Source organism: Schistocerca piceifrons, chromosome 3, assembly GCF_021461385.2.
Source record: "Schistocerca piceifrons isolate TAMUIC-IGC-003096 chromosome 3, iqSchPice1.1, whole genome shotgun sequence".
NCBI lineage: Eukaryota > Metazoa > Arthropoda > Insecta > Orthoptera > Acrididae > Schistocerca > Schistocerca piceifrons.
In genome coordinates this window covers 425,142,937-425,167,719 of record NC_060140.1, presented here as the reverse complement: position 1 = coordinate 425,167,719, position 24,783 = coordinate 425,142,937, and the positions used below count along the sequence as shown (strand labels likewise).

The 24,783-nt window shown below is 29.6% G+C and overlaps 1 pseudogene; it reads left to right on the top strand.

The window, feature by feature from the left end:
* Nucleotides 1-1,177: 1,177 nt before the first annotated feature.
* On the top strand, nt 1,178-10,965 carry LOC124788713 (annotated as a pseudogene).
* Nucleotides 10,966-24,783: the final 13,818 nt, after the last annotated feature.

The following is a 24,783-nucleotide window of genomic DNA, read 5'->3' as shown; positions in this document are numbered from 1 at the left end:
AACAGTTTATCTCATCAAAATGTACCGCATTTTATGACTACAGCATGCACCTTATTCTTCGAAAAAATGACTCCAAAATTCAGCTGAGTCTTATAGACGAAATTAATATGAAAATTTCCAGTGTTTGATTTAAAATTCCCGCCTATGTAAAAAAGGCCGCATATTCGATGCCGCGGGATACCCATCTCTATCTGGCAAAATTGGGTTTAACCGCCAGCAGCAGTGCACCGATCCGACGAAGATGAGTTGCGGGAATTCTAAGGCATGCTAACACTGTTTCTCATCACAAAGCCAGAATACTGTCTAGCATACGATGCGTGATTGCGGTCTACAGTGCCAGTGAACTTGAATCGAAAGTGATTTATGTTATCGGTAACAATAGCACCATATTTTTGTTAGAAGCTATTTTGACAATGTAAAAAAATAAAAGGTATTCATACGATGCAGTGGAGGAAGACTAAATGTACAAGTAGAGTACTGAACGCAAAATGGCCATAAGTAGAAGATGATCATTTTCAGGAATTTTAAACGTCAGTTCTGTTTTAAAAACTAAGACTTTTTTAGTCTGGATTTCCAATCTAATACTAAAAACGGTAAACTTTTTTAATTGCATAAATATTAGAGTGCATCCTGTAATGTGTAGCGTCTTATAATACGTAAAATTCGATACTAAGTCGCCTAACACACACTTGCTCCGTCTAAGGCGCTGGGGTCATGGACTGTGCGGCTGGTCCCGGCGGAGGTTCGAGTCCTCCCTCTGGCATGGGTGTGTGTGTTTGTCCTTAGGATACTTTAGGTTAAGTAGTGTGTAAGCTTAGGGACTGATGACCTTAGCAGTTTAGTCCTGCAAGATCTCACACACTTTTTTGATCGCACTTGCTATTTGCGCAAGAGTTCTATGCATACGCGAAGGTCTTGCAACGAAGGGGAAATGTATTCGTCTGAAGTCTCGCAGCCGGCTGGCTACCGGAGGGGAAAGACAATCAGTACCAAGGCGGTTTGAGATGGGAGAGGTGGAACACCTGTGAGGCCTAGTTACCAAGACTGCGGTCATTTTCGTCACGGCCACCCTGCTGATGGACACCGGAGAACTACTGTATAGGCGGTGTGGCTTCGATTACCTGTCGCGGAAGCCACACACTGTACCTGCCGGACCGCGGCCCTCGCTTCCCGGAGCATGGAGCGGTGCGCTGACAGAGACAATGCGAGCTACTTGGGACACTGGAGACGCGGCGTGGACAGGCAGGCGGCCGGCCGGGCGGCCAGCCGCGGCGCGTTCCCCGCGTGCCTCAGCGCCGCCGCCGCGACAGCTGCACGCGCCTGGCGCGCCCGCCGTGCCCGCCGCACACGGCGGACAGTGCACGGGACCGCTGCGGCGCTGACCGCACAATCACACACCCCAGGTACCCCACCGCCGCACAGCACAGCCACTGACGGAACAGTCATGCGAATGAAGACGCCTTTACAAATCAAATGGCTCTGAGCACTATGGGACTTAACATCTGAGGTCATCAGTCCCATAGAACTTATAACGACTTAAATCTAGCTAACCTAAGGACATCAAACACATCCATGCCCGAGGCAGTATTCGAACCTATTACCGTAGTGGTCGCGCGGTTCCAGACTGAAGCGCCTAGAACCGCTCGGCCACTGCGGCCGGCTGACCATTATGGACACCTAATATGTGGTCCAGCCACTTTAATGCGACCACCACCTACCCTCGACGTCAACGTGCAATAACCCTTCGCACATGACAGGTGACAGTTCAAATGGTTCAAATGGCTCTGAGCACTATGGGACTTAACATCTATGGTCATCAGTCCCCTTGAACTTAGAACTACTTAAATCGAACTAACCGAAGGACATCACACACATCCATGCCCGAGGCAGGATTCGAACCTGCGACCGTAGCAGTCAAGCGGTTCCAGACTGAAGCGCCTAGAAACGCACGGCCACAACGGCCGGCCAGGTGGCAGTAACAGCAGTCGATGCTATGCAGGATGTTACAAAAAGGTACGCCCAAACTTTCAGGAAACATTCCTCACACACAACTAAAGAAAAGATGTTATGTGGACATGTGTCCGCAAACGCTTTATTTCCATGTTAGAGCTTATTTTAGTTTCGTCAGTATGTACTGTACTTCCTCGATTCACCGCCAGTTGGCCCAAATGAAGGAAGGTAATGTTGACTTCGGTGCTTGTGTTGACATGCGACTCATTGCTCTACAGTACTACCATCAAGCACATCAGTACGTAACTTCAACAGGTTAGTGTTCATCACGAACGTGGTTTTGCGGTCAGTGCAATGTTTACAAATGCGGAGCTGGCAGATGCCCATTTGATGTATGGATTAGCACGGGGCAATAGCCGTGGCGCGGTACGTTTGTATCGAGACAGATATCCAGAACGAAGGTCTCTCGCAGGAAGACGTTCGAATCAATTGATTGGCGTCTTAGGGAGCACGGAACATTCCAGCCTATGACTCGCAACTGAGGAAGACCTAGAACGACGAGGACACCTTCAATGGACGAGGCAATTCTTCGTGCAGTTGACGATAACCGCAATGTCAGCGTCAGAGAAGTTGCTGCTCTACAAGGTAACGTTGGCCACGTCACTGTATGGAGAGTGCTACGGGAGAACCAGTTGTTTCCGTACCATGTACAGCGTGTGCAGGCGCTATCAGCAGCTGATTGGCCTCCACGGGTACACTTCTGAGAATGGTTCATCCAACAATGTGCCAATCCTCATTTCAGTGCAAATGTTCTCTTTACGTTTCTCTTTAAGTTTAGTTTATTTCAAATAATATTAATTCGTGATGGTGTAAGTCAAAATATTGATGGGATTAATAATAATCCTAGGAATGTTCTAGTTCAGTTTAATGATAAATTGAAGATATTAGTTGATGGATCAAATGTTGAAAATAAGTTTGTTATCATTTTCAATTTAAGTTCTTTATATCAATTGTTCTTTTTTCTGCTCTTTTAATAAGGTTTGGTTTGAATGAGAAAAAGTTTATTTGATTAAATAAAATTAATGTAGTCGAAAATATAATGAATAGGGAGAATCATATGAGAGGGGATATTTGAGGGATTTGGGTTATAATTCCCCATCAGAAGTAGTCGTTAATTTACTATTTTTTGGTTTAAGAGACCATTACTTACTTTCAGTCATCTGATGTATTTCAAGGTGTACTAATTATTTAGTTATTTTAGATTGACACTCTAATGTTATATATTTTAACTAACTCCTTAGATTATCTTAGATAATCACTTGATAAATAAGTTTACTGAAGTTCTTTCAATTACAATTGGTATAAATCTGTGGTTTGCTCCACAGATTTCTGAGCATTGTCCAAAGAATAGTCCAGGCCGGTTTATTGTAAATGTTCCTTGGTTTAGTCGACCTGGCGTTGCGTCAATTTTAACTCCTAATGCAGGTACTGCTCATGAATGTAGAACGTCTGATGCTCTTGTTAATACTCGTACTTCTGTATTTATTGGTAAAATTTTTCGGTTATCTACGTCTAGAAGTCGAAATCCGTCGTTTTCTAGGTCTTGTTCTGGTGTTATATAAGTGTCAAATTCTACATCTATAAAGTCTGAATATTCATATCTTCAATATCATTGTCGTCCAATTGTTTTAATCGTAATTATTGCGTCTACTGAATCATCAAGTAAATATAGAAGTCGTAATGATGGTAGTGCAATAAAAATTAGTGTAATTGCTGGTAGTGCTGTTCAGATTGTTTCAATTAAATGCCCGTGAAGTATGTTTCGGTTTGTATAGGCAATGAATAATATGTAACTTAGGGCATAGCCTACAATTACTGTAATTAATAATAATACGACCATGGTATGATCATGGAAGAATGATAGTTGCTCCATTAATGGTGAAGCTCCATCTTGAAGGGATAAATTTGATCATGTTGCCATTAATTTTCTAATAAAAGGTCAAACCTTTATTTGTAGAGCTTAAATCTACTGCACTAATCTGCCATATTAGAATCTAGAAATTAATGGTAGTTCTGAGTAACTGTGTTCCGCAGGTGGGTTATTTTGCAGTCATTCTGTTGATCTTCTTATATTAGCTCTAAATATGATTGCCCGGTTTGTAACCATTCTTTCTCATATAATTACAATGAATATAATGATTCCTACAATAGAAATTGTGGACCCAATTCTTGATACTACATTTCATGATGTATATGCGTCTGGGTAATCTGAATATCGTCGTGGTATTCCTGCTAGTCCTAGGAAGTGTTGAGGAAAGAATGTTAAGTTTACTCCAATAAATATAATTGTGAATTGGATTTTTAATCATGTATTATTTATAGTTAATCCTGTAAATAATGGGTATCATTGAATAACACCTCCTATAATTGCAAATACTGCTCCTATAGATAAGACATAATGGAAGTGGGCAACTACATAATATGTATCATGTAATACGATGTCAAGTGATGAATTTGCTAATACTAATCCTGTTAGCCCACCAATTGTAAATAGGAAAATAAATCCTAGAGCTCATAATAACGGTGGATTAAATTTGAATTTAGTTCCATATAGTGTAGCTAATCATCTGAATACCTTGATTCCTGTAGGTACAGCAATAATTATTGTTGCTGATGTAAAGTATGCTCGTGTGTCAACGTCTATTCCTACTGTGAATATATGATGTGCTCATACAATAAATCCTATTAGTCCAATTGATAATATAGCATAAATTATACCTAGTGTTCCAAATGATTCAATTTTTCCTCTTTCTTGACATACAATGTGAGAAATAATCCCAAACCCTGGTAGAATTAAAATGTAAACTTCTGGGTGTCCAAAGAATCAGAATAGGTGTTGATATAAAATTGGGTCACCTCCTCCAGCAGGGTCAAAGAATGATGTATTTAAATTTCGATCTGTTAATAGTATAGTAATAGCCCCTGCTAATACTGGAAGTGATAAAAGGAGAAGAAGGGCTGTAATAGCTACAGATCAGACAAATAAAGGTGTTTGATCTAGAGTTATACTTTCTGATCGTATATTAATTGCTGTTGTAATGAAGTTTACTGCACCAAGAATAGATGATACACCTGCTAAGTGAAGTGAAAAAATAGCTAGGTCTACAGATGCCCCCCCATGTGCGATAGCTCCTGCAAGAGGGGGGTAAACTGTTCATCCTGTACCAGCACCGTTATCTACTATAGAAGATGTAAGAAGAAGGGTAAGTGAGGGCGGTAGTAATCAAAAACTTATATTATTTATTCGTGGGAATGCTATATCTGGTGCACCAATTATTAATGGTACAAGTCAATTACCAAATCCACCAATTATAATAGGTATTACTATAGAAAAAATTATTACAAATGCGTGAGCTGTAATAATGACATTATAAATTTGGTCATCTCCAATTAGAGATCCTGGTTGACCAAGTTCAGCACGAATAAGTATTCTTATTGATGTTCCTACTATTCCTGCTCACGCTCCAAATAAGAAGTATAAAGTACCAATATCCTTATGGTTTGTTGAGAATAATCATTTTTGCGGTAAGATGGCTGAATTTAAGGTGGTAGACTGTAAATCTACTTATGAGATGTTTCTCTCTTACCATACTTTAGGTCTTATATTCAATTATGATTCTAGACTGCAATTCTAGAGGTGTAAAATTTTACTAAGGCCTAAAAGATTATTCTTTTAATTATAACTTTGAAGGTTATTAGTTTGTTTAACTTAAGTCCTTAGTATAATGAGATTAAGGTTGATGTTGAGACTAATCCTATTGTTGAAATTATTACTGTTATAGGAAGAATAATTCTTGATTTTTGAGACTTTATTTTTATAGATCACGAATTTTCTGTGTATGATATAATTAGGGCTGAGAATCTAATACGTATATAATAATAAAGTGTAATTGTAGTTAATACAACCATAATTGTTATAATAGTTGTTATGTTATTTTCCATCAATGATTGTATTACAATTCATTTTGGTAGAAATCCAAGAAATGGTGGTAAACCACCTAATGATAAAAGGGATAAGAATATTATGAATTTAATTTCAGTTTTTATATTTCTAGCTGAATAGATCTGATTTATAAAAAATAGATTTATTTGCTTAAATAATAGGACCATAATTAATCTTAATAGTGAATAAATAATAAAGTATAGTTCTCAAATGTTTTCTCTAACTGTTAGGGATCTAATTATTCACCCTAAATGTCTAATTGAGGAATATGCTAGAAGTTGTCGTAGCGATGTTTGATTTAAACCACCTATTGCCCCAATAATAATTCTTAGAATAATAATTGTTCAAATGAAAGTTCTTAGTTGAATACAGTAAGATAATACTATTATTGGGGCAATTTTTTGTCATGTTATTAGTGTTAAACAGTTATTTCATCTTGAAGCTCCTATTACTTCTGGAAATCAGAAATGAAAGGGTGCAGCCCCAATCTTTAATAATAATCTAGATCTAATTATTATTGATGGAATAAATTCTGTTTCTCATCCTATTGGATACTTTATTTGAATCAGCAAAATTGAAAATAATAGTATTGTCGATGCTATTGCTTGGACAATAAAATATTTAATTGATGATTCATTTATTATTATATTTTTATTTCTTGTTAGGAGCGGAATAAATGAAAGTAAGTTGATCTCAAGTCCTATTCAAACTCCGAATCAGGAGTTTGATGAAATGGACAGGATCGTTCCTATCATTAATGTTGATAGGAAGAGAAGTTTTGTAGAGTTGTTGGTCATTAAAAAGGAGAGGATTGATACCTCTATAAATGGGGTATGAACCCATTAGCTTGTTTAGCTTACCTTTTTACATTAAGGTGTATGATGCACGTTAGTTTTTGATACTAAAGGAGGTAGTTTAATTCTGTCTTATGTAATTTAATGAAGGTAATTTTATTTACTTGATTTACCCTATCAAGGTAACCCTTTAATCAGGCACTTCATTTATATTTAATATATAAATTAATAATTTTTTTTAGAAATTTGTTTATGTATTATTTTGGTTATTTCTAATTAATTTATCTCGTTAGGATAATCTAAATATATATATTATATATAATAAATAATTTATATTAATATATTACATTTAATTAAATTTAAATACCTATAATGTTATTTCATAATTATTAAATGATTATTTTAATACATTTATTTACCTAGGATTATAGCTACTTATGTTTTTAGCTTAAAATAAATTATTGTATTATAAATTATATAATAATATGTGAATTAATATTTACTATTATTATAATTGGATATAATAAATATAATTAATATTATTAAATATAAAATTTTATATTAATATAATTAATTATATTAATTATAATAATATAATTTAATATATTATCTATAATTAGATTATTTAACTAATTAATATTTAAGTTAACTTAATATAAAGTTAATTTTATATTAATAACATATTACATTAATTTACATAATTATATCAAATATATTTATTATATTATTTAATCTTTCTTTATTATTAGTGAAAAGAAAGATTAAATAAGAAAGAATATAATACATTTATCGGTATACATGTTCCATATTAATCTTTATTTATATATAATAGAGAAGTTGTTGTGGTCATTCTAGGGTGCGTTTCTTTTTTTTTTGTTATTTTTGTGTTTGTTTTATTTTGTTTTTCTTTAAATATTTGAATCGTTTATTTTTTCTTATTTTTATAAATTTTTAAATTTCTTATTTTGTTTCCAAAAGTTTTATTCTTGCTTATTTATTCACTTTTTCTTTGTATTATATGTAAGTTTTGTTAAACTAAATGTTCTATTTTGCAGTAATTTGATTTAATTATCAAGTGATTTTGGATTTAGCAATTGATTTAGTATCGGCATAATTCGTGCCAGCAGCCGCGGTTATACGATTGATACAAGTGAATATTATTGGTTAAAACAGTTATTTATATTTTTAGGGTTAAAATATAAATTTGTAAGGTGAAATGTTAAAATTTATTTATAGCTCTTTCTATGAATCTGTGAAATTTGAATAATAAACTAGGATTAGATACCCTATTATTTTAAATGTTAATTATATTTACCTGGGTACTATTAGTTAAGGTCTTTAAACCCAAAGAATTTGGCGGTATCTCATTCCATTCAGAGGAACCTACCCCATGATTGATAATACACGATTTACTCTACTTAATTTATTTGTTTGTATATCTCCGTTATCAGAGAATCTTTTTAGAGTTATAATTCTCAAGATTTATAATTATAAAGTATTTCAGGTCAAGGTGCAGCTTATAATTAAGAGGAGGTGGGTTACAATAGATTTTTGTTTATAACGGATTTGATGGTGAAATACTATTAATGAAGGTGGATTTGATAGTAATTTAATTTATTTAATTTAACTGATATTGGCTCTGAGGTGTGTACACATCGCCCGTCGCTCTCATTATTGATTATTCTATTTTATTACTTTAATTTAGCTTCAATTTAGATGAGATAAGTCGTAACATAGTAGATGTACTGGAAAGTGTATCTAGGAAGAGTTTCAAGATATAACTTATTAGTAAAGTGTTTCATTTACACTGAAAATTTTTCTGTGCAAATCAGGATATCTTGATTATTTATTTTATTATATTTATTTTTTGTTTATTTAATTATTTAATAAAAATAATTTTGTCGAATTTTGTCTTAGTATATTTTGTAGAATTGATTTTTTATATTATAGTTTATTGGTAATGTAATTGTTTTATGAAATATTATTTTAAATTTTTAAAAGTAGATTTTATTTATTGTACCTTTTGTATCAGGGTTTATCAAAATTTTAGTATTTACTTTACTTATCTCGATTTGGGTTGATTTATAAATAATTTATAGTTAATGTATCATAATTATTATTAAATTATTTATAGAAATGAGATGTTAATCGTTTCCCAAGATATCTAGTTTCTTAAGAAAAAATTTAATTTTTTAAAGATAATTGTTTTTATTTAATTTTTTAGTTATAAATATTAACTTATTTATTCTTTAAGGGATAAGCTTTGAAGTTAATAACCTATAATTTGTTTTAATAAAATATAATAGTAAGCTTTAAACCAGCTATCTTTAAGATTACGTTTTAGTTCATTATTTTTATTTTTGATTTTATAATTATTTTAGGTTTTTTATTAAGATTATAAATTTAATTTTGAAATTTTTGTAATAATGATAGAATTAGTATATTTATTTGTATATAATTTTTACCTTGTTAATTTATTATAAGGAACTAGGCAAAATTGATTTCCGCCTGTTTATCAAAAACATGTCCTCTAGAAAATATTTTGAGGTCTGGCCTGCTCACTGAGCAAATTTTTAAAGAGCCGCGGTATTTTGACCGTGCAAAGGTAGCATAATCATTAGTCTCTTAATTAGTGGCTGGAATGAATGGCTTGACGAGAAATCAACTGTCTCTTAATAAATTTTTGAATTTAACTTTTGAGTCAAAAGGCTTAAATTTTTCTTTAGGACGAGAAGACCCTATAGAGCTTAACATTTTATTTTTATATAGTTTTTTGTTTGTCTTTCTATATTTAATGATGATGTTTTGTTGGGGTGACATGAAGAATAAATAAACTCTTCATTATTATATCATTTATTTATGTTTGTTGTTTTGATCCATAATTTATGATCATAAGATTAAGTTACCTTAGGGATAACAGCGTAATTGTTTTTGAGAGCTCATATCGACAAAGCAGATTGCGACCTCGATGTTGGATTAAGAAAAATTTTGGGTGCAGTAGCCCAGTAATTAGGTCTGTTCGACCTTTAAATTCTTACATGATCTGAGTTCAGACCGGCGTGAGCCAGGTCGGTTTCTATCCTAAGATTATTAATTCATATTAGTACGAAAGGACCATATGGTTGAAATATTTTTTATTTTATTGATTAATACTAATTAAATTACTATTTTGACAGATTAATGTGTTGAATTTAGAATTCATTTATGTAGATTTTTTCTACAAATAGTATTGATACTTTATGATTTATTTATGTTTATTTTGAATTTTCTTTTATTAGTTATTTGTGTTTTAATTAGTGTTGCTTTTTTAACTTTATTAGAGCGTAAGGTTTTAGGTTATATTCAAATTCGAAAGGGTCCAAATAAAGTAGGTTTTGCAGGAATTCCTCAACCCTTTAGTGATGCTATTAAGTTAATTTGTAAGGAGCAGCCAATTCCTATTATATCTAATTATTTACTTTATTATTTTTCTCCTGTTTTTAATTTAATAATTTCCTTGGCTGTTTGAGTGATTTTTCCCTACTTAACTTATATGTGTTCTTTTTCTTATGGATTTTTGTTTTTTTTATGTTGTACTAGATTAGGTGTTTATACTGTTATAATTGCTGGTTGGTCTTCTAATTCAAATTATTCTTTACTAGGTTCTCTTCGTTCTGTTGCTCAAACAATTTCATATGAAGTTAGTTTGGCTTTAATTTTATTATCTTTAATTATTTTAATTGGTAGTTTTAACATGTTTGGTTTTATAAACTATCAGCTTTATTGTTGATTTATTATTATTTCTTTTCCTTTAGCTTTAGCTTGTTTTGCTTCTTGTTTAGCTGAAACTAACCGTACTCCTTTTGACTTTGCCGAGGGTGAATCTGAGTTAGTTTCAGGGTTTAATATTGAATATGGTGCAGGAGGTTTTACTTTAATTTTTTTAGCTGAGTATACTAGAATTGTTTTTATAAGAATGTTATTAGCTTTAATTTTTTTAGGTGGTGATTTTTATTCTTTTATATTTTTTATTAAGCTTGCTGTTATGTCCTTTGGTTTTATTTGAGTTCGTGGCACATTACCCCGTTTTCGTTACGATAAGTTAATGTACTTAGCTTCAAAAAGTTTTTTGCCATTATCTTTAAATTTTTTTATTTTCTTTGTTGGTTTAAAGATTTTATTTATTTCATTTATTTAGTGAAATTTTTTAAGAAAAGTTAATAGAAGAGTTAAACTTCTAGTTTTATGTTTTCAAAACATATGCTTTTCCTAAGCTAATTAACTTATTATTCCTTAATTAGCTTATCTCATGCGTTTGCAACATGCACATTAATTAAGAAGTATGTAAAGTAAATAATTGTTAAGATTTGTCCTGTTATAATATAAGGTTCTTCAACAGGCCGTTTTCCAATTCATGTTAATAAGCATACAACAACTACTATAATTCAGAATAAAATCTGGTTGATAGGATAGAATTGAATACCTCGGAATGGTGTTTTATTATAAAATGGTAAAATTATTAAGATTCTAATTGATAGGAATAACGCAATAACACCTCCAAGTTTATTAGGGATTGACCGAAGAATTGCATATGCAAATAAGAAGTACCATTCTGGTTGAATATGGACAGGAGTTACTAATGGGTTGGCAGGTACAAAATTATCCGGATCTCCTAGGAGGTAAGGATTGATCAAGCACAATATAATTAATAATGATGTTATTAATACAAATGTAATAGAGTCCTTGAAAGTAAAGTATGGGTGAAATGGAATTTTTTCAATATCTCCATTTAGTCCTAAAGGGTTATTAGACCCTGTTTGATGAAGGAAAAATAAATGAATTGCTGCTATTGCAGCAATAATAAATGGTAATACAAAATGGAATGTAAAGAATCGATTTAATGTTGCATTATCAACAGCAAATCCTCCTCACACTCATTGAACTAAATCTGTTCCTAAGTATGGGATTGCTGATAATAAATTAGTAATTACTGTTGCACCTCAGAATGATATTTGACCTCAAGGTAAAACGTATCCTATAAATGCAGTTGCTATAACTAAAAATAGGATTACTGTACCAATTATTCAGGTGTGTATGTATATGTAAGATCCGTAGTAAATTCCTCGTCCTACATGCAAATAAATACAAATAAAAAATATAGAAGCTCCATTTGCATGTAAGGTTCGAATAATTCAGCCATTATTTACATCTCGGCAGATGTGAACTACACTACTAAATGCTATCTCAATATTTGATGTATAATGTATAGCTAAAAATAGTCCAGTTACAATTTGAATTACCAAACATAGCCCTAGTAGGGACCCAAAATTCCATCAAAATGAAATATTTGTTGGTGCGGGTAAATCAACTAAAGAGTTATTAATGATTTTAATTAAAGGATGTCTCAATCGTAAGGGTTTATTCATTAGTAAATTATCTTATTTTACGAATAGGTCCCTGGTTAATGTTGGTGATTTTAACAACTGCTAATAGTGCTAAAAATAAATAAATTATTATTATTATTGTAATAATGAATGTTGGTCTATTATATAGTTTTTCTAAAGATATTGTTATTTCTTGATAATTGATTGAATTATCAATATTTATAGTTTCAGTATTTTTGAAAAAGTCTATAAATATTGTTATATCTAAAATAATTAATGTTGATATGATAAATATTCATATTGTTAAGGTAATAATTATTGTAATTGATTTAGGTTGAAATATTTCGTTTGATGCAATTCTCGTAATATAAATAAATAGAACTAATATACCACCAAGAAATGTTAAAAATAAAATATATGATAACCAATATCTTTCCATTATTGTCCCTGTTATTAGCCCAACTAAAAAAGTTTGTAGGATAATGAAAAGCATTATTGATATTGGGTGTCTTAATTTAATAAAATTAATATTTATTACGTTTGATAGTGATATAATTATTATTTTGATCATTTCAGGGGTTAGTTTATTTAAAATATCGGTTTTGGGGACCGATGATGGGAAGCTTTCCACCTCTGAAGTTTTAAAAGCGGGGGCCAGGCTTATCTCCGGTTTACAAGACCGGCGTTTTTTTTAAACTATTAAAACTAATGTTTATATTCTCTGTCTTTACTTCTTTATTGATTTATTTTGCTGGTGTTTATGTTTTTTCTTCTAAACGTAAGCATTTATTAATGGTTCTTTTGAGATTAGAATATATTGTTCTTTCTTTATTTATGTTGGTTATTGTTTTTCTTATTGAGTTTGATTATGGTTATTTTTTTCCTGTTATTTTTTTGGTATTTTCTGTTTGTGAAGGTGCTTTAGGTTTTTCTATTTTAGTTTCAATAATTCGTTCTCATGGTAATGATTTTTTTTAATTCTTTTGGTTTATCTTTATGTTAAAGTATTTATTTATAACTATTTTTTTGATCCCTCTTTGTTTAGTTAATAATTGTTGATGGTTGGTTCATTCTTTAATGTTTCTGTCTAGTTTTGTTTTTATGATTTGTGTTTATTCATATGCAGATTTAAATATGATTAGATATTATTTTGGTATTGATTATTTTTCTTTTAGTTTGATTCTACTTAGTTTTTGAATTTGTTCTTTAATAATTACTGCTAGAGGTTAAGTTTATTTAAGTTCTTATCATTCTAATTTTTTTGTTTTTATAGTTTTAATTTTAATGATTATGTTTTATTGTTCATTTGCTAGATTGAGTCTTCTTTCTTTTTATATTTTTTTTGAGGCTAGATTGGTTCCTACTTTACTTTTGATTTTGGGTTGGGGTTATCAACCTGAACGGTTGCAGGCTGGTGTTTATTTAATTTTTTATACTTTGGTTGCTAGATTGCCTTTATTATTAGTTTTATTTAGGGTTTATGATTTTTCTAATACTTTATATTTTCCTTTATTGGTTGATTTTGGTTCTTATTATTTTATGTTTTATGTTTTTATAATTCTTGCTTTTTTAGTTAAGATGCCAATATTTTTGGTTCATTTATGGCTTCCTAAGGCCCATGTTGAGGCCCCTATTTCAGGTAGAATAATTCTTGCTGGTGTTTTATTAAAGTTAGGTGGTTATGGTATTTTTCGTGTTATAAAGGTTATTTCTTATTTGGGTTTAAAGTTTAATTATTTTTGATTGTCTTTAGGTTTATCCGGTGGGGTTATTGTTAGATTTATTTGTTTTCGTCAGGTTGATTTAAAATCTTTAAGTGCTTATTCTTCTGTTGCTCATATAAGAATGGTTATTGGAGGATTGATAACTATGAATTGATGAGGTTGTATAGGTTCTCTTTCTTTAATGGTTGGTCATGGTTTGTGTTCTTCTGGTTTATTTTGTCTATCTAATATTATTTATGAGCGTTTAGGTAGACGAAGATTATTAATTAACAAGGGTATAATTAATTTAATGCCAAGAATGGCTTTATGATGATTTCTTTTGAGATCTTCTAATATAGCCGCTCCTCCTTCTTTAAATTTGGTAGGTGAACTTAGATTATTAAATAGAATTATGTCTTGATCTTCTTTTAGATTTCTTGCCTTAATTTTTTTGTCTTTTTTTAGAGCTGTTTATACTTTATATATGTATTCTTATTCTCAGCATGGTAATTATTATTCTGGTGTTTATACTTGTTCTCTTGGTTATTTTCGTGAATATCATCTTTTACTTTTACATTGATTGCCTTTAAATATTCTGTGTTTAAAGGGTGAGTATTTTTTTGTTTAGGTTGCTTAAGTATTTTAATTAAAAATGTTGTTTTGTGGAATCAATGATATGAATTTTTTCATCTTAGGCCGTGAATTTGTTTTCTATTTGTTCTTTGAGTTTTTTTTCTCTATTTTTTTCTAGAACTATAATTTTTATTTTGGGTATTTATTATTTAATAATTGATTATAGAGTTTTTGTTGAATGAGAGCTTTTTAATTTAAATGGTTCTATGGTTGTTATGACTTTAATTTTGGATTGAATGTCTCTTATTTTTATATCTTTTGTTATGTATATTTCTTCTTTGGTTATTTATTATAGAGAGGATTATATATCGGGAGAAAAGAATATAAATCGTTTTATTATTATTGTTTTAATATTTATTCTTTCTATAGATTTATTAATTATTAGTCCTAATTTGATTAGAATTTTATTAGGATGAGATGGTTTAGGTTTAGTTTCTTATTGTTTAGTTATTTATTATCAAAATGTAAAATCTTATAGTGCGGGTATGTTAACTGCACTTTCTAATCGTATTGGTGATGTTGCTATTTTAATTTCTATTGCTTGAATATTGAATTTTGGCAGTTGAAATTATATTTATTATTATGATTTTATTTCTAATTCTTTTGAAATAAAGCTTATTACTATATTAATTGTTTTAGCAGCTATAACTAAAAGAGCTCAAATTCCCTTTTCTTCTTGACTTCCTGCAGCTATGGCTGCTCCTACTCCTGTTTCTGCTTTGGTTCATTCTTCTACTCTTGTTACTGCTGGGGTTTATTTATTAATTCGTTTTAGACCAATATTAGATACTTATAATTGTGGTTGATTTTTACTTTTAATTGGTTGTATAACTATGTTTATGGCCGGTTTGGGTGCAAATTTTGAATTTGATTTGAAGAAAATTATTGCTCTTTCTACTTTAAGACAACTTGGTTTAATAATAAGAATTTTGGCTATGGGTTATCCAAAACTTGCATTTTTTCATTTATTAGCTCATGCTTTATTTAAGGCTTTATTGTTTATGTGTGCAGGTTCAATAATTCATAATTTAAAGGATTCTCAGGATATTCGTTTTATAGGTTCAATTGTTAATTTTATGCCTTTAACTTCAGTTTGTTTTAATGTTTCTAGTTTATCTTTGTGTGGTATACCATTTTTAGCACGTTTTTATTCAAAGGATTTAATTCTTGAGATGGTTTGCTTAAGATGAAATAATTGTTTGATTTTTTTTCTTTATTTCTTTTCTACTGGTTTAACTGCTTCTTATTCTTTTCGTCTTTTTTATTATTCAATATCTGGTGACAATAATTTTTATTGTAGATTTTCTTTTGACGATAAGGGTTATTATATTTCTTTTGGTATAATTGGTTTATTGTTTGTTGCTGTTTTTGGTGGTAGCCTTTTGTCTTGGTTAATTTTTCCTGTTCCTCATGTGATTGCTCTGCCTTATTATTTGAAGTTTTTAACTATTACTGTAGTTGTTTTAGGTTCTTATTTGGGTTATCTTATATCTAATTTTGATTTTTCTCAAAATTTATTTTCTTTAAGTATGCTTTCTTTTGTTAGATTTGCTGGCTCTATGTGGTTTATACCTTTCATTTCAACTAAGTTTATTAGATATTTTCCTTTAAAATTGGGTTATTATTCATCAAAGTCATTTGATTATGGTTGAGGTGAATTATTTGGTGGTCAAGGTTTATATAGATTATTTATTTATTTAATTAGTTATATACAAGGTTGATATGATTCTAATTTTAAGATTTATCTTTTAACTTTTATTTTTTGAATATTTATTTTGGTGGTATTATTTTTCGTTTACTTAAATAGCTTATAATTAGAGCGTGACACTGAAGATGTTAAGGAAGTATTTTTACTTTTAGGTATTTATAAATATACATATATTATTTTTACAGTGAAAATGTAATGTTTTATTTAAACTATATAAATTTTAGAAATGTTAACGGAGTTTAACCGCTAATATAAAAAGTTAGCAGCTTTCATATTGGCTTTACATTTCCTTAATTGGAACTTTATAGTTCAATTATATTATTAACAGTAATACGCCTCTTTTTGGCTTCAATTAATAAGAATAAGGGTATTTTATTTACCAATCTTCCAGGTCGAAACTGACTGCAATATTTCGCTTCTTATTCTATTTAAGGTTGATTGATTATATCAATACTTTTTGAATGCAACCCAAATGTTATAGTTAACTACAACCCTTTATTCTGCTCATTGTAAGGCTCCTTGATTTCATTCATGGTATAATCCACCTAATAATACTATAATAAAAAATATTGTTGATACTGTTCAGATTATAATGTCTGAAGTTTTTAAAATAATTACAATTGGAAGGATTAATGCGATTTCTACATCAAAAATTAAGAAAATTACTGCAATTAAGAAGAATCGAAGAGAGAATGGTATTCGTGCTGATCTTTTTGGGTCGAATCCACACTCGAATGGTGATCTTTTTTCTCGGTCATTAATTAATTTTTTTGATAATGTTGTTGCAAGGATTATAACAATTATTGGAATAATAAATCTAATAAAAATTCTTGTAGATAAGATTAGGATTGTTTTTCTTGATTTATATCAAGCTTTTTGATTGGAAGTCAAATGTACTATTTATACTAGAAAAACAATTATCTACCTCATCAATAAATAGAAATATATAAGAATAATCATACTACGTCTACAAAGTGTCAGTATCATGCTGCTGCTTCAAACCCAAAGTGGTGTCTTGGTGAGAATTGATTTATTGAATGTCGAAGTAAACATGTTGATAAGAAAATTGTTCCGATAATTACATGTAGACCATGAAATCCTGTTGCAACAAAGAATGTTGATCCATAAACTGCATCTGCAATGGTGAAGGGTGCTTCTCAATATTCATATGCTTGAAGTATAGTGAAGTATAGTCCTAGTAGTACTGTGAAGAATAATCCTTGTAATGCTTGAGTATGATTAGATTCTATTAGACTATGATGTGCTCATGTTACTGTTACTCCTGATGCTAAAAGAATAGCTGTATTAAGTAATGGAATTTGTATAGGATTGAAAGGTTGAATTCCTATTGGGGGTCATAATATTCCTAATTCAATAGTAGGTGCTAGTCTTCTTCTAAAAAATGCTCAAAAAAATGAAACAAAGAATAGTACTTCTGATGCAATAAATAAAATTATTCCTCATCGTAATCCAATTGATACAAATCCTGTATGTAGTCCTTGGTATGTTCCTTCTCGTACTACATCTCGTCATCATTGGATTATAGTTAGAAGTGTAATTCCAAATCCAATTATAAATAAGTTAATGTTAAATAGGTGAAATCATTTTGCTAATCCTGATACTAGAACTATTGCTCCAATTGCTCCTGTTAATGGTCAAGGTCTGTAATCTACTAAGTGGAATGGGTGGTTTGAGTGAGTTGTTAACATAAGTTTAGTATACTTCTCTAGAATATAAAGTTCTTAAAATTGAGAAAACATAGGCCTGAATTATTGCTACTGCTGATTCTAGGATTAATAGAAGTATTTGTCCAATAATTAATAGTGAAATTAAGTTTATTGCTATAGATGGTCCTGTATTTCCTAGCAACGTTAATAGTAAGTGCCCTGCAATTATATTTGCTGCTAGTCGTACTGCTAGTGTACCTGGTCGAATGACATTTCTAATTGTTTCAATTAATACTATAAATGATATTAATGCAGGTGGTGTACCTTGTGGAACAAGGTGTGCAAATATGTGATTTGTATGATTAATTCATCCAAATAATATAAATCTTAATCATATAGGTAGAGCAATTGCAAATGTTAATGCTATATGTCTTGTTCTAGTAAAGATGTAAGGGAATAATCCTATGAAATTATTAAATAGTATTATAATAAAGATTGAAATGAAGATGAATGTTGTTCCATTAAATGATTTTGGTCCTAGCAATGTTTTAAATTCATTGTGTAAGGTTAAGTTTAGTTTATTTCAAATAATATTAATTTGTGATGGTGTAAGTCAAAATATTGATGGGATTAATAATAATCCTAGGAATGTTCTAGTTCAATTTAATGATAAATTGAAGATATTAGTTGATGGATCAAATGTTGAAAATAAGTTTGTTATCATTTTCAATTTAAGTTCTTTATATCAATTGTTCTTTTTTCTGCTCTTTTAATAAGGTTTGGTTTGAATGAGAAAAAGTTTATTTGATTAAATAAAATTAATGTAGTCGAAAATATAATGAATAGGGAGAATCATATGAGAGGGGATATTTGAGGGATTTGGGTTATAATTCCCCATCAGAAGTAGTCGTTAATTTACTATTTTTTGGTTTAAGAGACCATTACTTACTTTCAGTCATCTGATGTATTTCAAGGTGTACTAATTATTTAGTTATTTTAGATTGACACTCTAATGTTATATATTTTAACTAACTCCTTAGATTATCTTAGATAATCACTTGATAAATAAGTTTACTGAAGTTCTTTCAATTACAATTGGTATAAATCTGTGGTTTGCTCCACAGATTTCTGAGCATTGTCCAAAGAATAGTCCAGGCCGGTTTATTGTAAATGTTCCTTGGTTTAGTCGACCTGGCGTTGCGTCAATTTTAACTCCTAATGCAGGTACTGCTCATGAATGTAGAACGTCTAATGCTCTTGTTAATACTCGTACTTCTGTATTTATTGGTAAAATTGTTCGGTTATCTACGTCTAGAAGTCGAAATCCGTCGTTTTCTAGGTCTTGTTCTGGTGTTATATAAGTGTCAAATTCTACATCTATAAAGTCTGAATATTCATATCTTCAATATCATTGTCGTCCAATTGTTTTAATCGTAATTATTGCGTCTACTGAATCATCAAGTAAATATAGAAGTCGTAATGATGGTAGTGCAATAAAAATTAGTGTAATTGCTGGTAGTGCTGTTCAGATTGTTTCAATTAAATGCCCGTGAAGTATGTTTCGGTTTGTATAGGCAATGAATAATATGTAACTTAGGGCATAGCCTACAATTACTGTAATTAATAATAATACGACCATGGTATGATCATGGAAGAATGATAGTTGCTCCATTAATGGTGAAGCTCCATCTTGAAGGGATAAATTTGATCATGTTGCCATTAATTTTCTAATAAAAGGTCAAACCTTTATTTGTAGAGCTTAAATCTACTGCACTAATCTGCCATATTAGAATCTAGAAATTAATGGTAGTTCTGAGTAACTGTGTTCCGCAGGTGGGTTATTTTGCAGTCATTCTGTTGATCTTCTTATATTAGCTCTAAATATGATTGCCCGGTTTGTAACCATTCTTTCTCATATAATTACAATGAATATAATGATTCCTACAATAGAAATTGTGGACCCAATTCTTGATACTACATTTCATGATGTATATGCGTCTGGGTAATCTGAATATCGTCGTGGTATTCCTGCTAGTCCTAGGAAGTGTTGAGGAAAGAATGTTAAGTTTACTCCAATAAATATAATTGTGAATTGGATTTTTAATCATGTATTATTTATAGTTAATCCTGTAAATAATGGGTATCATTGAATAACACCTCCTATAATTGCAAATACTGCTCCTATAGATAAGACATAATGGAAGTGGGCAACTACATAATATGTATCATGTAATACGATGTCAAGTGATGAATTTGCTAATACTAATCCTGTTAGCCCACCAATTGTAAATAGGAAAATAAATCCTAGAGCTCATAATAACGGTGGATTAAATTTGAATTTAGTTCCATATAGTGTAGCTAATCATCTGAATACCTTGATTCCTGTAGGTACAGCAATAATTATTGTTGCTGATGTAAAGTATGCTCGTGTGTCAACGTCTATTCCTACTGTGAATATATGATGTGCTCATACAATAAATCCTATTAGTCCAATTGATAATATAGCATAAATTATACCTAGTGTTCCAAATGATTCAATTTTTCCTCTTTCTTGACATACAATGTGAGAAATAATCCCAAACCCTGGTAGAATTAAAATGTAAACTTCTGGGTGTCCAAAGAATCAGAATAGGTGTTGATATAAAATTGGGTCACCTCCTCCAGCAGGGTCAAAGAATGATGTATTTAAATTTCGATCTGTTAATAGTATAGTAATAGCCCCTGCTAATACTGGAAGTGATAAAAGGAGAAGAAGGGCTGTAATAGCTACAGATCAGACAAATAAAGGTGTTTGATCTAGAGTTATACTTTCTGATCGTATATTAATTGCTGTTGTAATGAAGTTTACTGCACCAAGAATAGATGATACACCTGCTAAGTGAAGTGAAAAAATAGCTAGGTCTACAGATGCCCCCCCATGTGCGATAGCTCCTGCAAGAGGGGGGTAAACTGTTCATCCTGTACCAGCACCGTTATCTACTATAGAAGATGTAAGAAGAAGGGTAAGTGAGGGCGGTAGTAATCAAAAACTTATATTATTTATTCGTGGGAATGCTATATCTGGTGCACCAATTATTAATGGTACAAGTCAATTACCAAATCCACCAATTATAATAGGTATTACTATAGAAAAAATTATTACAAATGCGTGAGCTGTAATAATGACATTATAAATTTGGTCATCTCCAATTAGAGATCCTGGTTGACCAAGTTCAGCACGAATAAGTATTCTTATTGATGTTCCTACTATTCCTGCTCACGCTCCAAATAAGAAGTATAAAGTACCAATATCCTTATGGTTTGTTGAGAATAATCATTTTTGCGGTAAGATGGCTGAATTTAAGGTGGTAGACTGTAAATCTACTTATGAGATGTTTCTCTCTTACCATACTTTAGGTCTTATATTCAATTATGATTCTAGACTGCAATTCTAGAGGTGTAAAATTTTACTAAGGCCTAAAAGATTATTCTTTTAATTATAACTTTGAAGGTTATTAGTTTGTTTAACTTAAGTCCTTAGTATAATGAGATTAAGGTTGATGTTGAGACTAATCCTATTGTTGAAATTATTACTGTTATAGGAAGAATAATTCTTGATTTTTGAGACTTTATTTTTATAGATCACGAATTTTCTGTGTATGATATAATTAGGGCTGAGAATCTAATACGTATATAATAATAAAGTGTAATTGTAGTTAATACAACCATAATTGTTATAATAGTTGTTATGTTATTTTCCATCAATGATTGTATTACAATTCATTTTGGTAGAAATCCAAGAAATGGTGGTAAACCACCTAATGATAAAAGGGATAAGAATATTATGAATTTAATTTCAGTTTTTATATTTCTAGCTGAATAGATCTGATTTATAAAAAATAGATTTATTTGCTTAAATAATAGGACCATAATTAATCTTAATAGTGAATAAATAATAAAGTATAGTTCTCAAATGTTTTCTCTAACTGTTAGGGATCTAATTATTCACCCTAAATGTCTAATTGAGGAATATGCTAGAAGTTGTCGTAGCGATGTTTGATTTAAACCACCTATTGCCCCAATAATAATTCTTAGAATAATAATTGTTCAAATGAAAGTTCTTAGTTGAATACAGTAAGATAATACTATTATTGGGGCAATTTTTTGTCATGTTATTAGTGTTAAACAGTTATTTCATCTTGAAGCTCCTATTACTTCTGGAAATCAGAAATGAAAGGGTGCAGCCCCAATCTTTAATAATAATCTAGATCTAATTATTATTGATGGAATAAATTCTGTTTCTCATCCTATTGGATACTTTATTTGAATCAGCAAAATTGAAAATAATAGTATTGTCGATGCTATTGCTTGGACAATAAAATATTTAATTGATGATTCATTTATTATTATATTTTTATTTCTTGTTAGGAGCGGAATAAATGAAAGTAAGTTGATCTCAAGTCCTATTCAAACTCCGAATCAGGAGTTTGATGAAATGGACAGGATCGTTCCTATCATTAATGTTGATAGGAAGAGAAGTTTTGTAGAGTTGTTGGTCATTAAAAAGGAGAGGATTGATACCTCTATAAATGGGGTATGAACCCATTAGCTTGTTTAGCTTACCTTTTTACATTAAGGTGTATGATGCACGTTAGTTTTTGATACTAAAGGAGGTAGTTTAATTCTGTCTTATGTAATTTAATGAAGGTAATTTTATTTACTTGATTTACCCTATCAAGGTAACCCTTTAATCAGGCACTTCATTTATATTTAATATATAAATTAAAATTTTTTTTAGAAATTTGTTTATGTATTATTTTGGTTATTTCTAATTAATTTATCTCGTTAGGATAATCTAAATATATATATTATATATAATAAATAATTTATATTAATATATTACATTTAATTAAATTTAAATACCTATAATGTTATTTCATAATTATTAAATGATTATTTTAATACATTTATTTACCTAGGATTATAGCTACTTATGTTTTTAGCTTAAAATAAATTATTGTATTATAAATTATATAATAATATGTGAATTAATATTTACTATTATTATAATTGGATATAATAAATATAATTAATATTATTAAATATAAAATTTTATATTAATATAATTAATTATATTAATTATAATAATATACTTTAATATATTATCTATAATTAGATTATTTAACTAATTAATATTTAAGTTAACTTAATATAAAGTTAATTTTATATTAATAACATATTACATTAATTTACATAATTATATCAAATATATTTATTATATTATTTAATCTTTCTTTATTATTAGTGAAAAGAAAGATTAAATAAGAAAGAATATAATACATTTATCGGTATACATGTTCCATATTAATCTTTATTTATATATAATAGAGAAGTTGTTGTGGTCATTCTAGGGTGCGTTTCTTTTTTTTTTTGTTATTTTTGTGTTTGTTTTATTTTGTTTTTCTTTAAATATTTGAATCGTTTATTTTTTCTTATTTTTATAAATTTTTAAATTTCTTATTTTGTTTCCAAAAGTTTTATTCTTGCTTATTTATTCACTTTTTCTTTGTATTATATGTAAGTTTTGTTAAACTAAATGTTCTATTTTGCAGTAATTTGATTTAATTATCAAGTGATTTTGGATTTAGCAATTGATTTAGTATCGGCATAATTCGTGCCAGCAGCCGCGGTTATACGATTGATACAAGTGAATATTATTGGTTAAAACAGTTATTTATATTTTTAGGGTTAAAATATAAATTTGTAAGGTGAAATGTTAAAATTTATTTATAGCTCTTTCTATGAATCTGTGAAATTTGAATAATAAACTAGGATTAGATACCCTATTATTTTAAATGTTAATTATATTTACCTGGGTACTATTAGTTAAGGTCTTTAAACCCAAAGAATTTGGCGGTATCTCATTCCATTCAGAGGAACCTACCCCATGATTGATAATACACGATTTACTCTACTTAATTTATTTGTTTGTATATCTCCGTTATCAGAGAATCTTTTTAGAGTTATAATTCTCAAGATTTATAATTATAAAGTATTTCAGGTCAAGGTGCAGCTTATAATTAAGAGGAGGTGGGTTACAATAGATTTTTGTTTATAACGGATTTGATGGTGAAATACTATTAATGAAGGTGGATTTGATAGTAATTTAATTTATTTAATTTAACTGATATTGGCTCTGAGGTGTGTACACATCGCCCGTCGCTCTCATTATTGATTATTCTATTTTATTACTTTAATTTAGCTTCAATTTAGATGAGATAAGTCGTAACATAGTAGATGTACTGGAAAGTGTATCTAGGAAGAGTTTCAAGATATAACTTATTAGTAAAGTGTTTCATTTACACTGAAAATTTTTCTGTGCAAATCAGGATATCTTGATTATTTATTTTATTATATTTATTTTTTGTTTATTTAATTATTTAATAAAAATAATTTTGTCGAATTTTGTCTTAGTATATTTTGTAGAATTGATTTTTTATATTATAGTTTATTGGTAATGTAATTGTTTTATGAAATATTATTTTAAATTTTTAAAAGTAGATTTTATTTATTGTACCTTTTGTATCAGGGTTTATCAAAATTTTGGTATTTACTTTACTTATCTCGATTTGGGTTGATTTATAAATAATTTATAGTTAATGTATCATAATTATTATTAAATTATTTATAGAAATGAGATGTTAATCGTTTCCCAAGATATCTAGTTTCTTAAGAAAAAATTTAATTTTTTAAAGTTAATTGTTTTTATTTAATTTTTTAGGTATAAATATTAACTTATTTATTCTTTAAGGGATAAGCTTTGAAGTTAATAACCTATAATTTGTTTCAATACAATATAATAGTAAGCTTTAAACCAGCTATCTTTAAGATTACGTTTTAGTTCATTATTTTTATTTTTGATTTTATAATTATTTTAGGTTTTTTATTAAGATTATAAATTTAATTTTGAAATTTTTGTAATA